The sequence below is a fragment of the Chiloscyllium plagiosum genome, unplaced genomic scaffold (genome assembly GCF_037043375.1).
Source record: "Chiloscyllium plagiosum isolate Xiang-an unplaced genomic scaffold, Cpla_swu_hap1 HiC_scaffold_13, whole genome shotgun sequence".
NCBI classification, from domain to species: Eukaryota; Metazoa; Chordata; class Chondrichthyes; order Orectolobiformes; family Hemiscylliidae; genus Chiloscyllium; species Chiloscyllium plagiosum.
The window spans coordinates 71467346-71485556 of NW_028270151.1; the positions used below are offsets into that span (position 1 = coordinate 71467346).

An 18211-nucleotide genomic window follows, 5' to 3' on the forward strand; every position below is an offset into this window, starting at 1 on the left:
TCATCTTTGGTTCTTCTGAGAAAATGTTTGGGCTATGCAAAGTATGAAGGAGATAAAATGCTTGATATTTCTTTAAATTGCCATTTACTCTCTTTCCTTAATTCCTTCTTCTCTTTCTTTCTTCTTGAATAAGATGCATTGCAATTCTATAACTTTCTTTTCTATAATTTCTTTTGGAAGGGCATTACTCTGAAACATTAACTCTGTTCCTCTCTCCCCAGGTACTGTCAGACCTGATGAATATTTCCAGCATTTTCTGTTTTTTTCCCATCCTGGTCTATATTGATTTTGTCCTTGTGTAGTAGAAAGGCAAGGCACAACTATTATTCCCACAGTAATATCACTTTCATAGATCCAGGACTACTGTAAATCTTTAAATTATAAAATTGCTTAAAGCATCATTTTTTGTAACCTGAGATTTATCAGTTATGTGATCATGTGTAATGTAAAATTTACAGTATGCCAGATACCAGACAGAAAAGAGTAAGGCTGAAGAGACAGCTGTAGTACAAATAGTCCCATACTAATCCTGTCTTTAACTCAGTCAGACAGTTTCGAAGTATCAGCATTTCTTCCGGTGTCGTAAATACGTTGTAAATTATTTAGAAATTGGATTGAATCAGAAATAGAACTATTTGCTTCACTCCTCTGGTTTAGCAACTATTCAGAATCAAGCTCTGTCAGTTTTGATTTCATTATCTTTATTCTCACCATTACTGTTTGACAGATCACCAATGATGTTCAATCATTTCATAATTTGGGAAAAAACGTCTCTAAGAAATACTGTAGATTTACAGCTACTCAGGAGGTCAGGAAACATCCATGGCTAGCCAGATCTCTATCTGACCTTGTTTCAGGCCTAAAGAATTGTCCTCAGCATTGGGAGATTTTACAAATGACCAGCAGTTTTAGAAAAAAACATAATTAAGGGATGAGGGGAAGAGAAAAAATTCTTAAAATGTTTGCCAAATGCTGCATTGTAAAACTTGCATTGAAATGCATTACAGACTTTTACGAAAAACCATTTGCTCTACAACTCACTCATGGCATTGCAATGAAAATACCTCACAGCTGTTTTTTTCCTCATTGACATGCTTCTCTTTACAACTTTGTAGAATTACCTGTTTCTACATAAAAACACATCTTTGTCAGTTGTATCTGTAACAGGCAATGAATCTCTACAAACACTGAATTGTTCAGCCTAAATTTTATGCAACCAGCAGCCAGTAATTCATCTTTATTAGAGAAACAGCCAAGATAGCAACAGAATGTCAGACCACAATAAACCGTTCTCAAAGATCAAAGGAGTTGAAGGCTAACGCTGATATACTTATCACTGTTGACTAGCCTTTTATTTCGTCTATGCCTGCTGACTAATACTGCAGGCAGGTCAGAATCAATCACAGTAGGAAGTACTTTACATGAGACAAATCTGTCATCATTCTGTACTACGAGGCTATGCGAGCTACACAACCTCCTAAAATATCTGCATCGTCTATTGGCAGAGTTAGCCATGATGCTTTAAAATAAGCATTAGTTGTAAATAGAGTATAGAACATGCTGCGATTCAATGGTTTCTATTTTGGTGAGTTATTAACTTCAAACCACCTTAACGTTGTAGGAGAGGAGGGGATTAATACAATATTAGAGGATTGAAAGAAGCTAATGGCAATTATTGGTTCCAATCTGTTTGGTGACAAACATTGTGATTTTTCAACAGGAAGATCCAGAAGACAGAAATTTAACTTTCAATGACACCTTTCACTGCCTCACCACATCAAAAATTGATTCCAAGCCAAGGAAAGACTTTTGGAGAGTAGTCGACATTATAATAGAGAAATGTGAATGAAGAAGATAGAACAGGTGCGACATCACATCACCTCTGCCTGCTAGTATTTCGATGCATGCTTCTTAGTTACACATGGTCATTACAGTGGTATTTAAATATTAATGAAAGAAGATAAATGCTGTGGCAGGGGTACAATATTAAAAGAAATAAAATTGATTTTGAAATGATTGCTTCCATTGGGCAGGAGACATGCAGAGTAGAGTTACCTTTTGGTAGTGGTCAAAAGCCTTGAAAAACACACACACACACACAGAGTAAATCATCAAGTTTTCCATGAAACCATGGTGAGCCAACTAGATTCAAGGGCAACAGTGTTGGTGACCTTTTTTGGGGAGTTTTTCTTCAGCTCCGTTTATTGGTTTTTCAAAGCTTCATCATGTCTTATTGACATCACAGGATCCTGAGTTTCACTGATTGGTGAGGCTCCTGGCAAAAATCCACTTCTTCCTGGGCCCTGAGGTTGGATAGATGAATGTTGGAGGGTACCTCCATCAGCCATTTAATGTTGTCCAACAAAATAGTGTCTGCAGTCCAGTGTACAATTTAAAGTGGGTACGGTAGGCATTGACAGCCCTGTCCATGTTCCAATGTTGACTACCTTGGTCTATGGTTTCCCCAAAAACAAAATTACAGGGTGTGCCATTAAAAATGTGTGTTTGACGGTACTTAACATGACCTTCAGTGATGAAGAGAGAGTGCCGTAACTGTGACCATAACTTTCTGTAGTGAGGGCAGAACCTTCTTACTGCCTACAAAGCTGCTTCTTGGTGTTTTCATTCAGCAACTGGCACCATCACTTACCTGGACATCCAAGAAATAATGGATCAGTAAGGGAGCAACTTGGAGCAGAAGAGTATAAATCGGGACATTGAAAGGCTGCCAGCAAGGATAGATCAGGACCCAGATCAAGGTTTGGACAAGAAAGCATCTCATGGTTGCTCACTTGCTTTTAGCTCTCACTCACTTAGTGCCGACCTGCATACTCATGACATTCCTGCTTTACCTTGTTATGCCTTGTCATGCCTGTCAGCCTTTGGCTCTGGCTAAGGTGCCAATAGGTTATTGTCATACAGTCATGAGTCATTCAGCATGGAAACAGAGCCTTTGGTCCAACTAGTCCATGCCAAACATAATCCCAAACTAAACTTGTCCCTCCTTCCTGCTCCTGGCCCATATCCCTCCAAATCGTTCTTATTCATGTACTTATCCAAATGTGTTTTAAACAATGTGATTGTATACATATCCACCACTTCCTCAGGAAATGCATTCCACATGCGACCACTTGGTATTGCTTATTTGGTCTGGCGAAATTCTGAGAGGTGTTTTGTGAACCATTTGTACCAGCCTAGTGACATATACCCCTTTCTCGATTCATTGGATGAGTGTTTATATTTTCCACTTGGGATCACACCAGTTGGAATGAATTATTGATTCAAGGACAAATGAATGGGATCCAAAGGGTGATGATCTAATCCCTGACTTTTAGAGAACAGTCAAGCTTGCAAGGATCACTGACAAAAATTTAGAGCTGCAATGTTGCACTTCAAATGTCAACCATATCTCTTGGTATTGCTCTTGCCTGAAAGTTAAACTTGGAGTTCATGCTCAACTGCAGGGACTTGAACCAATAAAATTTGAATAATAGGCCAATGCATTCCTGAGGGAGTGCTGCATTGGCAAAGGGGCCATCTTTCAGATGAGGTTTTAAACTGAGCTCCACATGCTTTCTCAGGTAAAGATAAAAGTTTCAACAACACTAATTCAGAGAAGAGATGGGGAGTTCTTTCCCAGGCCACGTTCAACAACATTAAAAAAAGATTTGATCCATTTGTTATCTTATTGCTGCATGAGATCTTGCCATGCATACATTGATTGTCAGATATCCCTATATTACAACTAAGACCATGTTTCAAAGGTACTTTGTTGGTGGTAAAACACTTTGAGATGAGAAGAACATTCAGTCACTGCAACTCCCCCTAGAAGCTTGAGATTGCAGAACCACCTTCAACTTCCTTCATTTTTTTAAAAACAATAAGAACAACTACCAAGGATTTTTCTTAACAGACGTGTGAACAAACTTTCCTGGCATGCCACATTCCTAAGTGTGACTGTGAGAGATAAATCTGTAAGTGGCAGTAGAAAGCAACGCTTACAGAAGCGATTCTTTTCACATACTTCGAAAGGTGCTAATGAGTCACTTGACCAATATAAAATTCGGAGACTCCCTAACAGTGGAATACAGAACAGAAGGGAGAAATGACAGCTAAGAAGACCAGCACAAAGCAAGTTTCAACAAAAAACTTCATAAGTATTGGCAAACACAGTCATAAGGAATACAAACACATTTTTGTTGGGCGCAGGTCAACAACAAGTAGAGTGTGGCAATGTGTTACTTCAGGGGAGTAATCACCAAACTCTCTCCAACTATTGGGGCGCTGAGGGTGGTGGTAAATTGGATCAATGGTTAGCACTGCTGCCTCACAGTGCTAGGGACCCAAGTTCAAATCCAGTTTTGGATGACTGTCTGTGTGGAGTTTGCATATTCTCCCCTTGTCTACATGGGTTTCCTCCCATAGCCCAAAGATGTTCAGGTTAGGTGGATTTGTCATTTTGATTTGTCCCATAGTCTTGAGGGATATGCAGGCTAGGTAGATTAACCATGGTAAATGCAGGGTTATGGAGATTTGGGGGTGGGTCTGAATGGGATGCTTTTCTGAAGTCAGTGCAGACTTGATCAGCCAAATGGCCTTTTTCCACCCTGTAGGATTAGATTAGATTAGATTAGATTAGATTACTTACAGTGTGGAAACAGGCCCTTCGGCCCAACAAGTCCACACCGCCCCGCCGAAGCGCAACCCACCCATACCCCTACCTTTACCCCTTACCTAACACTATGGACAATTTAGCATGGCCAATTCACCTAACCTGCACATCTTTGGACTGTGGGAGGAAACCGGAGCACCCGGAGGAAACCCACCCGGAGGAAACCCATTCTATGATTGAACCCTCTATTTCATGTCTATGGGTAGGTACTAAAACTTCACGATCATAGGACTTCAGCTTCTAGTCCTGTTGTGAGACTGCTGTGCAGTCCTTATTTCATAACTTGATCTGTTCAAATTGCAGCTTGAATTTGTACCTGCTTGTTGTCCAGACTGTGAGATTTTCCTCTTGCACTATCAGAGAATCTCTCTCTCCAATACGTCATTGTTTTCTGATGCAAATGTCACTTTAAAGCTTAGTATGAGTATTTGCACAGCACTTGCTTACTCTCCACTCTTTCACCTCATTCTACCAGTCCATAAGTACATTTAACAATAAGAAACAGGAGCAGAACCAAATCATATGGTCCTTGAAACTGCTGTACTATTCAATAAGGTTGTGTCTGTTTGTCAGTGTTACCTGACAGTGGGAGAAGATGGTATTATCACTGGGATTTGAATCCAGAGACCCAGATAATGTTCTGGGGACCTGGGTTAAAATTCCACCCTGGCAGATGGTGGAATTTGAATTCAATAAAAAAATCTGAAATTAAGAGTCCAATGATGACCATAAATCCATTGTCAATTGTCAGAAAAACCCAACCAGTTCCCTAATATCCTTCAGCAAAGAAAACTGCTGTCCTTACCTGATCTGGCCTACATGTGACTCAGGCAATGTGTTTGACACTTAACTGCCCTTTGGGCTGTCTAGTTCGTGACACCCTCATCCTGTGAATGAATTAAAAAACCCTCCATTTTCCTGTTTGCTCATCGTATCTCTTGATTACCTGGGAGAATGAAAATCTGTCTGTCTTACACAGCTCACTTCTGGCCATCATCCTGAACATTCAACTAATATTTAATCTTGCCAGTAGTGTTTTCTGTACACTCGACAATTGTCTCATTCTGACCATTAGCTAGATTCTTTTGGAATGTTTCACCGAGGGTGCTCAGACATGGTAATTGATCTGTGGATGTAATAACTTTGTTATGATCACTCACATAGTTCGTACTTCATTTTGTTCTTCAGCACTTTCATTCCTTGATCACTTGAGTTATGGAGGTGTGCCATTTACCTCTGCCAGCTAATTAAAATCTAACGTTTAGAAATGAATTCTGATTGATCATGATGAGCGAGTAGAACACTGATTGTTGCGAGTGATAAACATTGCTTTATAATCCTGACCTACTACATTACAAGAGCCTTTCCATTCCAAACCGCTATTGTAGAGTGTATCATGTCTCCTCAATGCAGCCTCAGGTGGTCTAATATGATACCTTGTGTGTTTTCCAAACTGAGGCTTCAATAAGACCCATTTCCTTGTGTGTAAAAGAATCAATAAGCAGAAGAAGTTGAGTAAATTTTAATGCTTTCTAGTGCAGGAGGACTTTCACACAGCACAGAAGGCAATGTGGGATTTCACTCATAGACTAATTAAACAAGGTTATATCCTCTAACAATCTGGAGTGAACTCTTTGCATGAATTTTCTTTGCCAGCTCGAGTTGTTGTCGACTGGAGGTCTGTTTGATCATTTTAAATTTCATGTCACATTTCATTGATCATCACATAATTTCTTTCACAAAGTTCATTGATAAAAGCATTTTCAATGCAGTACTCAGTACTCAACAATCATATTTTCACACATGCTTCTAAATCTGTCATTGATAATAGATGGGAATTTGTCAATCACAAACTACAACTGGCTTGACAAGTGGGGTAAGCAAACTGTAAATGTAACTTTAAGTCAATTCTATTTTTCTATCTGACTCTTACTACCTGATGCCATTGAATGGTTGTCTAATCATTTAATAAGAATCATCAGGTTTTGTTCAGGGGATATAATAATGAATTGTCTGGGTGAACTACAGATAAATTGACTATCGAAAATTTGTTGCCTTATCATAAACCATGCCAAATTTCTTTTGTGCTTTTTTCATAGATACCCAACAGCGTATGTATCTCACTCAGCACCAAGTCAGGGTTTACAGGATGGCTGAAAGCTACTTTGCATATGAGTTACAACTCTGCTTAGTGACTTCAATGTGTTGACATCAACAAATGTCAAGAAAGTAGCATTTTTATAACTTGTACCCTTATGTCAATCCTTACTACACCATGGATCTACACCAATCTAACCTACATACTATTGAATTCCAATCACTGGGGCAATGCACTGAAAATCAAGATCTGCTATTCCTGCAGTTATATGAAAAATTAATACAACTATTGAAACTTCCAATTTGGCTCTAACTAACTGTTCCCCTGGATAAGAGCTAATCACCACTATGTTTTTCAGTAACAGTAAAACTATATTTATTGTAATGCTCTTAACTTTAACAAAAAGAAGAAAAGAGCGTAATTTCTAATTTATATGAGAAAATCCAGCACAAGGAGTCATAGTTTAAAAATAAGCAGTCACTCTTTTTGAACAGAAGTGAGGAAATATTTTTCACTTAGAAGTTTGAGAGTCTTTGGAATTCTCTGCTCCGAAAGGCAGTGGTAGCAGAATCTTTAAGTATTTTAGTGGCAGATTTGTGATTACCAAGAGGATGAACATAAGGCATATATGAGAATGTAGATTTGAGCTTAAAGTCAGATCAGCCATGATCATCTTGAGTGGTGGAGCTGGCTGCAAGGGCTGAGTGGCTTACTCTAGTTCCTTTCTATGTCTTCATATTGTGAGTGGAAGGAACAAATTTAGGCAGAGGAACACAGTTCTGCATCACTAGTCCAAAATCAAAAACTACTAGATGGGCGGGTTTCACAGTCTGCAATTCGATGATCTATCTGCAGTTCACTGGTTGAGTGAATGAATCTGTGTGTTTAAGAGTCATTTCTTTCAGCATCTCTGAAGGTAGTTTGTTCTGTTGGTTTGACAAAAAAATTGCATATAGAAACTTTACTGAGAATGGGGAAAGAGAAAAGATTAATGCAGCTCATTTCAGGAGATCTCCTTGCTTCACTCTGTCTGATTCACTCCCTTCGCAGAATCAGTAATAAACTACAATCTGACCAATGGGAAGCTTGTTGCTATAATGAGCTCTCCTGAACCTGTAACCAATGGTGCTAATTGAAAAGCTAATAAAATCAACTGTCTCAGGGCCGTGCACACACACACAAGTGGTGCTATTTTGTTGAAGACAATGTTCCCAAAAAATAACATTGGTACATTTTCACTAATGAGCTTCACTTGTTTTGCCAAAGCTGTAAACACATCCCCGCATTGACCCCTTTTTATAATTGTGTCCTTTTTCTTATTTTCAGCCTCTCGTTCAAGAATAAAAAAAAAGTGAGTTTGAGTCTGCAACTATTACATTTATTGCTAGATTAAAACTTGTTGTGACCACATAAATTGTTCAGATACATTGTTGTCTTCATGATTTGGAGATGCTGGTGTTGGACTGGGGGTGTATGAAGTTAAAAATCACACAACACCAGGTTATAGTCCAACAGGTTTAATTGGAAGCACTAGCTTTTGGAGCGCTGCTCCTTCATCAGATGGTTGTACTGTACTCTAGAGTAAGCCACTCAGCCCTTGCAGCCAGCTCCACCACTCAAGAAGGTCATGGCTGATCTGATTTTAAGCTCAAATCTACATTCTTGTATATGCCTTACAATCGTTCATCCCCTTGGTAATCACAAATCTGTCTACCTCTGCCATTAAAGTACTTAAAGATTCTGCTACCACTGCCTTTCGAAGCAAAGAATTCCACAGACTCTCAAACTTCTAAGTGAAAAATATTTCCTCCTCTCTGTTCCAAAGGAGTGACTGCTTATTTTTAAACTATGACTCCTTGTGCACAATTTTCTCACATAAGTTAGAAATTCCGTTCTTTTCTTCTTTTTGTTAAAGTTAAGAGTGTTACAGTACAGTGTACAGTGTCATAACCACCTGATGAAGGAGCAGCGCTCTGAAAGTAGTGTGTTTCCAATTAAACCTGTTGGATTATAACCTGGTGTTGTGTGATTTTTAACATTGTTGTCTTCATCCTTTTCCTCATATCTTTGTCTTGTGTCATTTCAAAGACCCTATCTCTTCAATTGTGCAACTCAGCAATTGGAACATCTATTACCTGCTGTTTGGACCATCCTGGGATTCACTCACCTATTAATGCTGTTCCAATTCAGTTTTCTGCTGTAAACGCCAGGTCTGCTAAATGTGCCTTTACCTTCATTCTGTTTGTCTTTAATCATTAAGCATTGTAATGTCAAAGTTTGTGTGATAATTGGCTTGTTATTGAGTATCTAAGCTATTTCCAGTTGCAATTCTGGCAATCATTAATTCTTCTAATCTTTATTTAAATGCCTAATTTATTTCACGAAGACTGAAGGAAAGGATTGTTTCCCAGGATATTTTTTCAAGCATCAGATATTGGATACAAAGTCATGGCTGATCTGACTTTAAGCTCAAATCTACATTCTTGTATATGCCTTACAATTCTTGTATATGCCTCTCCAACAGCTGAACATCAATTACAACTAGTAGCCTGTCCATATGAGACAACCATGCAGATTGCAATAACTTAAACGCTAGAACCAATCCAGGAACCCTCAAGTTAAATTTTGACAAGCGTTTATACAATCTGTTAAAGTCCATGAAATATTCTTCTACAGAGTGCCATCTGTTTTTCAATATCCATCAAAATCTGACCATGTCTCAAAAACATTTAATATATCATCCTGCTCTTAGATTGCATATAGGTCTTCTAAACGAGAGTCTAGAATTTCATCACTAACCAATTGATAGGCAAATGTCTCACATAACACTTCTGTTTCTGGCTTTCTTTCTTGCAGAAATTGATAACCCCAAAACTATCCTTTGTTCCCTCTTTGGAATAGATGAGCCTGTCCACATGCACTTAATTCTTACACTGGGCCTGTAGTTCAGGCTCCAAGAACATTAAAGGGCAGTTTTAGCCTAACAATTTCCACTTGCTTTCTGCCATTCTTCACAAATAGCCACGTAAGGGGATAACAACCAGACAATGGCAATTCCAGAGCTGTAACACAGTGACTCCACTTGTTCCTCCAGACCTCCATTTTTCACCGACATCTCAGGGCACAATCCCCATGGCGGCGACTGCATGCATCTCCCATCCAACACGACAACCAGGACCCCCTCGGCAAAGCAGATGCCAACCACCCTGGTATACAACATGTCTGCATCTTGTTTTTTCACCTGGTTTCCAACTATCAGCTTTTGGCAACCATCTTCTGCTAACATTATAGATTCCAAATAACCAGAAAGTGAAGGATAGAACTGGCACCAATCTTCACACACTTTTTATAAACATTGATTTATGTACCTAGATCTCCTCGCACAATACCCATGGGCTTAATCTTACTTGAAATTGGTTTGGTATCATTTTTGGCAAATTTCAGGGAAACATTCTCTCCAGGCGGCCTGGAAAGTTTTCTCATGCTAGCCGTCCAAATTTGCCTCATCACCAATGCAATATGCACCTACAGTGCACTTCTCATCATAAACTCCCAGGTAGCACAGATGGACATACTGGCTACTGCTGGGGCTTCCTGGGATACCTGGCACTATCTTCCTAGTTGCTCACACAGTCAAGAGGTGGCAGTCAGCAGCTGCGCTGCATGGTTTGATTTACTCAATGCAGACATGGTGTACACCAGAGTGGTTGGCATCCTGCTTTGCCAAGGGGGTCCTGGTTGTCGTGTTGGATGGGGCATGCCTGCAGTCACCGCCATGGGGATTGTGCCCTGAGATGACAGTGAATAATGGAGGTCTGGAGGATCAAGCGGTGAGCTGGAGTCATCATGGAATTGCCATTGTCTGGTTGCTATCCCCTTAAGTGTGGGAGAACGGGAAACTACATATCAATGAGGTGAGATTACATCATAATGAGATTCTGATGCATGCCAGCAAACCTCTTGCTACTCACGAGTGAGAATCTTACCTCACTGTTCACCACTTGTTTGGAAAATATGACTTTTGGCTCTTGATGGGGAGATGCCCCTCAGTGATTCTCCCAACTTTTCACCAATGCCCACACAGTTCCATACTTGTGTAGATTCCCCTAACTTCCCTCTTTTATGTTACACCAGGGCACAAGTGAATCATCACTCAAAACCAATCACCTGTATATGATTAAACTCAGTTAATGTGCAGTTAATACCCTGACCCAGTCTTTGCATATATCGATGCCAAATCTTGTTCGGTAACTCTCCTGTGATGTGCCTTGGGACTATAGACTCTATGTAACTACAAGTTGCTTTTGTTATGGAAATGTCTGTTGCTGCTGTCATTGAATCTTTCACACTCTATATTTCGTGTGAGATTTATAAATGTTTCTACATTAGTTTTTGACATCCATCCACCAACAACTTCATCGAGTTTTAAATTAAGAGGTTTGAGTAATGTAGAAGAAAAGGGCCTCTCAGATGTGTCTGATGCTGTTGGAATATATATTCCAGCTGGATAGTTACAGTCTGCACATCATTGGTGCCTGCAATTGGATCCTTCTGCTTATATTTATTTTCTCGACTGCTTGGTGTTAATGATAAAAATGGAACTCTACAAGCTTTCTTATTTTTATCCATCTTTGCCAAGATTGAAATATAGGCTGCCCTACCGGAAACATATTATCAAGGATTAAACTGACATATTACTGTTGAAGTCTCGCTAGCACTAACTGCACCACAGAGATCTCCCTTCTGACAGTCTGTTGTTTATAATGCATACTGGACATATAAAATATAGTTAGTGCATTTTATCAAATTCAGACGTAGCTCTGGGATTGGAAGTCTTGTGAGGTAGAAAACTGACATAAGAAAGTCTTCCACTGGTTTTGTATCATTTTTGTCTGTTGAAGGTTCATTGGTCAGTAGATAAAATTATCTTAATCTTATTATCCGGGAGAAAGTGAGGACTGCAGATGCTGGAGAGTCAGAGTCGAAAAGGGTGGCACTGGAAAAGCACAGCAGGTCAGGCAGCATCCGAGGAACACTAGAGTTGACATTTTGGGCATAAGCCCTTCATCAGGAATGTGGAGGAGGGGCTAGGGGGCTGAGAGATAAATAGAGGGTTGGTGGTGGTACTGCCGGGGAAGGTAGGTGGGAAGGCGGTAGGTGGATGTAGGTGGGGGGTGTTTGTGATTGGTTAGTGAGAGGGTGGATTGGATAGGTGGGAAGGAGGAGGACAGGTGGTAAAGGTCAAGAAGGCAGTGCCGAGTTGGAGGGTTGGATCTGGGATGAAGTGGTGGGAGGGTCCACCGTCCCTGGGAGTGTCCACCCTCCCCACCTACTTATTACAATTACCTCCTACATACATCCACCTATGGCCTTCCCAGCAACATTCCCCCCCAGCCCCACCCCCTATCCACACACACCTTTTTTAGCTCTCAGTCCCCTTCACCCTCCATATTCCTGGTGAAGAGTTTATGTCTGAAACATCAACTATCCTGCTGCTCAGATGCTGCTTGACCTGCTGTGCTTTTCTAGCACCATACTTTTCTACTGTTAATCTTCCTATCCCTTAACCAAGGTTTGGCAGGAAAGTAGAGCAAGGAGAAAGTAACGTTTGCAGATGCTGGAGATCAGAGTCGAGAGGGTGGTGTTGGAAAAGCACAGTAGGTCAGGCAGCATCCGAGGAGCAGGAGAATCGACATATTGGCAAAAGTCCTTCATCAGGAAGGTAGAGCAAAACTTGCTTACAGTTTGAAGTGGTGTAACTACTTTAAATGTGATTCTTTTTAAACATTGCGATGCTGTTATTTCAAGAATAAAAACAGAAATTGTTGAAGAGACTCAGCAGGCCAGGCAGCATCTATGGAGAGGGAAACACAGTTACCTTTTCACGTCAAGAACTTTTTGCATCAGGACCTATTGAGCTGAAATGTTAACTCTCTTTCTCCATAGTTGCTAAGTGACCTACTCCGTATTTCCAACCTTTTCGGCTTCTGTAACAGATTTTCAGCATCCATAGTATTTTGTTTTTGTTTTTATTGTTTTCTAAATTCAGTTTCTTGAACTCTTGTGGATTGTTGTGTTAGTCTGACATTACACTTGTCAGAGGGGCTAAAGGATTTCCAGATAATATGATTGCAATTATATATGGTAACATACTGTCGATTACAGAGAATTAATATGAATAATAAATATTTTTAGCTATTCTTTAACTATTATAGCTATTGTCTATAACCATGCATCCCAAAATCTCATGGAAGTAATGTATTCAAGCAGTACTTTTGCCTAGGCTTTAATGCAACATGGTCTGTTCTGGCATTTGCTTTAACCATGTCAATGCAGATTCTGAATTGCTGACATAATGGTACTGGTCACATTCATTACTGTGTAAAAATACATGATGATGGAATTACTGTTCCTTCTTTTAAGGCATTGAATCATGATGCACACTGCTTTATTTTAATAATACAGAATAATGCAGATTGGTATGACTGGTTGGCGCAACATCGAGGGCCAAAGGGCCTGTATTGCACTGTAATGTTCTATGTTCTATGTACAGCTTGCAACATTTCACACAGCGTCCTCTTGATCGGCAACCCATCTACTCACTTAAACATTCTCGCTCTGCACAACTGAGACAATATGGCTGCATGTATTATCTGCAGGATCCATTGGCAGCACCTCCCTAACCAGCAAAAGGTTGAGTTGACTCAGAATCCATTCCACTCTCACAAAGGTAAATTTAGCACCCTAGTTGTTACTTTGCTATTTTATGTGGTGAAAACCTGATTCAGACAACATAGTATTACAGAGTGGAATGGGCAGAGATATGAAAGAAACCATTATACATTTAAAAAAAAACAGGTGACTAAGTTTATTTGATGCCAAGCTGTTAAAGTTTGATAAAGTTGTCCTGAAGTAGTAGTTAATTAATAACAGGCTTGAAATTTGTACAAGGAAGTCTTTGAAGAAATCCTTGAACTTTCAAACCATTTTTTAAAGTGTCTCCAACAATCCAAATAGTGCAATTGGTAGCTTTTGGTTGAATTGTTGACTCTGCAGAAGCCTTTGATCCTTCAGGAGCTCCGATACCAATTTATGGTGATCACAACGAGAGATAATATATTTTCATAAGGAATGGAAAGGAGCTTGAGTTGCTTGTTTGAATAATGTAATGTTTCTTATCTGCAAGTATAGGAAGTATATGACTTCTACACTAAATCTTTCTAGGTTTATCCTGAAAGTGATCATAAGCAAACACTCCATGCTTCCAACTACTTAAACAGTACTAAAAAAGGATGGCAAAAAGGAATTTAGCTGAATCAACTTCATGTAGATTGGGATAGTCAGATTGGCAGAGTAAGCCATGAGGAAGGATACACTCAGGTCAGTTTCCTAGAATAATATGAGGAGGATTCAACCAGGGATTGGACTCTTTTGAATCTGATGATGTGTAATGAGACTGGTTTAACAATTTATGCCAGATTAAAAGATCCTCAGAAACAGTGGTAATAATATGTTAGAATTTAGCATTCAATTTGAGGGGGAGAAACTCGGGTCAGAAACAACGATGCTAAGTTTAAATAAAGATAACTGCAAAAACATGAGGACAGAGCTGTCTGGAATGGACTGGGGTAGGTGTTTAACAGCAAAAGTTGTTAAGGATCAATGGCATATGTTTAAGAAAATAGTTTATGGTTCTCAGCAAAGATACATGACAGTGAGAAAGAAGAATTCCAGCAAAGTGAAAAGCCAAGCAATGTTAACCAGAGAAGTTAAGGATAACATCAAATTGAAAGAGAAAACATACCATGTAGCAAAAGTAAAGCAGGAGGAATGGAAAAGTTTTAAAAATCAGTAGAAGACAACCAAAAATGAATAAAGGGGGAGAAAATAAACTTTGAGGGTCAACTTGCAAATAATATCAAGACAGACAGCTTTAAAAATATAAAAAGGAAGAGAGAAGGGAAAATGAATATAGACCTCTTAGAGAATGAGGTTATGGAAAAAAAGTGGAGAACCAAGAAATGATGGAGGATTTGAAACAACCTTTACAGTAGAAAACACTATTAGATTCCAAAATTACTAAATATTCAAGGAGCAAAAGAAGGAGAGGAAATAAATGGAATAACTATCATGAGAAAAAAAGTAGTAAGGAAACTCTAATAGTGCTAAAGACCAAAAAAATCCCCTGGACTTGATGGACTGCAACCTAGAATATTAACGGAAGTATTTACAGAGATAGTGGATGCACTGGTAGGAATCTTCCTGGAATCCTGAGATTCTGGTAAAGACCCAGAAGTGTGGAAAACTGCCAATGTAAAATCTTTACTTAAAAAGGGAAGGAGGCATAAAACAGGTCACTGGGTAGGTCAATTGGACTGAATGCCTATTGTCAGAAAAATGTTCATTACTGATACAATAGATGTAATGATGTGTCAGGAAATGTGTAAAGGCCAGATGCATCAGCAGCACTCACAAGGTAGACCAAACATCACCCAATCACAAGGCAATGCCATCCATGCTCTCAAAACCATCGCAACATTGTCATCAAATCAGTAGATAAAGGAGAAGCCATCATCATTCAGGATAGAACGGACTACTGCAAGGAAGTGTATCAACAGCTGAACAACCAGGAACACTACAGGCAACCAACCAGAACACACCTGTGAACTGAACAGATTGATCAAGACTTTTGATCCAGTCCTTCAGCGTTCCCTACGCACTCTCATCAAGCTGTCTGTCTTGATATTATTTGCAAGTTTACCCTCAAAGTTTATTTTCCCCCCTTTATGCATTTTGTACTTCTCATGTGAGGGAATTCTACTGCGTTCTGAAGATACACAAAGTCTACACACCTGGACATCCCATTGTATCAAGCAATGGGACCCTGTGTGAGAACCTCTCTGGCTATGTCAAACTCATTGTAGAGGGGACCCCAGCTTCTGTCACGTCACTAATGGATGTAATGGCAGAGCATATAGAAATATTATCAAACAGAGTTCTCTTTGAGAATTTTTAAAGAATTCTTTGAGGACAGAACATGCAGGATAGATAAAGTTGAAGCAGTAGGTGTATCATATTTAGATTTTCAAAAGACATTTGATAAGGCACCACACATAAGGCCACCTAATACGATCAGAGCCCACTGTGTTGGGGGTAATATAGTAGCATAGATAGAGGATTAGCTATCTAATAGAAGCCAGGGAGTTGGGATAAAGGGGGGCATTTTCAGGGCACTAACCTGTAACTCGTGATGTGCCACAGGTATTAGTGCTGGGATCATCATTATATACAACATACATTAATGACTTGGATGAGGAAAGTGAACGTACTCTATCCAAGTTTGCAGATGACACAAAAATAATTGGGAAGGCAAGTGGTGAGGATGGCACAGACAGTCTGCAGAGGGGTCTAAACAGGATAGGTGAATGATGGATTATAATGTGTAGAAATGCAAGGTTATACACTTTGACAGAAAGAACAGCGGAGCTGAACATTATTTAAATCGAGAAGGAATGCAAGATGCTGCAGGATAGAGGGATTAGGAGTCCCTGTCCATAAATCACAAAGAGCTTGAATCCAAGTTCAGCAGCTAATAAGGAAGGTAACTGAAATTTGGCCTTTATATAGAAGTATAAAAGTAGAAACCCTTTGCTAAAACTCTACAAGGCATTAATAAGATTATAGGAGGAGAAAGTGAGGTTTGCAGATGCTGGAGATCAGAGCTGAAAATGTGTTGCTGGAAAAGTGCAGCTGGTCAGGCAGCATCCAGGGAACAGGTGAATCGACGTTTCGGGCATAAGATTATAGCTGTAATACTATGAACAGTCTCCTTATTTAAGGAAAGATATTAGCAAATTTGCTGATGGCACAAAGCTGGGTGGCAGGGTAAAATGTGAGGGGGATGTTACGAGAATACAGGGTGACTTGGACAGGCTAGGTAAGTGGACGGATGCATGGCAGATGCAGTTTAATGTGGATAAATGTATGGTTATCCTCTTTGGTGGCAAGAACAGGATGGCAGATTACTATCTAATTGGAGTCAAGTTTGGTAAAGGGGAAGTACAACGAGATTTAGGTGTTCTTGTGTATCAGTCAGTGAAAGCAAGCATGCAAGTACAGCAGGGAGTGAAGAAGGCTAATGGCATACTGGCCTTCATAACAAGAGGAATTGAGTATAGGAGCAAAGAGGTCCTTCTGCAGCTGTACAGGGCCCCGGTGAGACCTGGAATATTATGTGCAGTTTTGGTCTCCAAATTTGAGGAAGGACATTCTGGCTATTGAGGGAGTGCAGCAAGGTCAGTTCCCGGAATGGAGGAACTATCATATAGTGAAAGATTGGAGCGACAATTGAGTTTAGAAGGATGAGAGGGCATCTGATTGAGACATATAAAATTATTAATGGATTGGACACTCTGGAGGCAGGAAGCATGTTTCCACTGATGGGTGAATCCAGAACCAGAGGACACAGTTTAAAAATAAGAGGTAGGCCATTTAGAACAGAGTTGAGGAGAAACTTCTTCACCCAGAGAGTGGTGGATATATGGAATTCTCTGCCCCAGAAGGCTGTGGAGGCCAAGCCGCTGGATACATTCAAGAAAGAGATGGATATAACTCTTAAAGATAGTGGAATCAAGGGTTATTGGGATAAGGCAGGAACAGGATACTGATTGTGGACGATCAGTCATGATCATATTGAATGGTGGTGCTGGCTCGAAGGGCCAAATGACATACTCCTGCACCTATTGTCTATATAATTGCATTGAAAGTAGTCAGGGGAAGGCTTCAAACTTCTGCAAATAGATGAGTATAATATGAAGAGCAGGGACCCCAAATATGAGGAATCTAGACTGATATTCGGTATACAGGGACTATCTTATGAGGGGAAATTGAGTAGGTTGGGCCTGTGCTCATAGGATTTTAGAAGAATGTGAGTTCACCTAATTCAAACATACAAGATTCTTAGAGGACTCAACAGGACAGACGTGGAAAGGTTGTTTCCCCTGTGAAAGACTCTAGGACCAGAAGGCATAAGCTCAGAGTAAGGAGTTGCACATTTAAGACAGAAGTGAGGAGAAATTTTCACTCTCAGCAAATCGTTTTTAGATTAGATTCCCTACAGTGTGGAAACAGGCCCTTTAGCCCAACAAGTCCACACCGACCCCCCCAAAGAGTAACCCACCCAGTCCCATTTCCCTCTGACTAACATACCTAACACCATGGGAAATTTAGCATGGCCAATTCACCTAACCTGCACATCTTTGGACTGTGGGAGGAAACCAGAGCACCTGGACGAAACCCACGCAGACACTGGGACAATGTGCAAACTCCGCACAGAGAGTCGCCTGAGGCTGGAATCAAACCTGCAACCCTGGTGCTGTGAGGTAGCAGTGCTAACCACTGAGCCACTGTGCAAATCTGTTGATTTTATTGCCGCAAAGGCT

General features: G+C 40.0%; 1 long non-coding RNA gene across 3 annotated transcripts in view; it reads left to right on the top strand.

The window, feature by feature from the left end:
- LOC122555794 (uncharacterized) overlaps nucleotides 1-18211 on the top strand; it is a 104373-nt gene that overhangs the window by 47672 nt on the left and 38490 nt on the right. The window contains exons 2-3 of one of the 3 annotated variants that reach the window (XR_006313367.2): nucleotides 1721-1863; nucleotides 6772-7263. The exons of the other annotated variants lie outside the window; for them this stretch is intronic. This is a non-coding gene — a long non-coding RNA (uncharacterized LOC122555794). Of the gene's footprint in view, nucleotides 1-1720; nucleotides 1864-6771; nucleotides 7264-18211 lie in introns of those variants that run through there. 3 annotated transcript variants of the gene reach the window in all.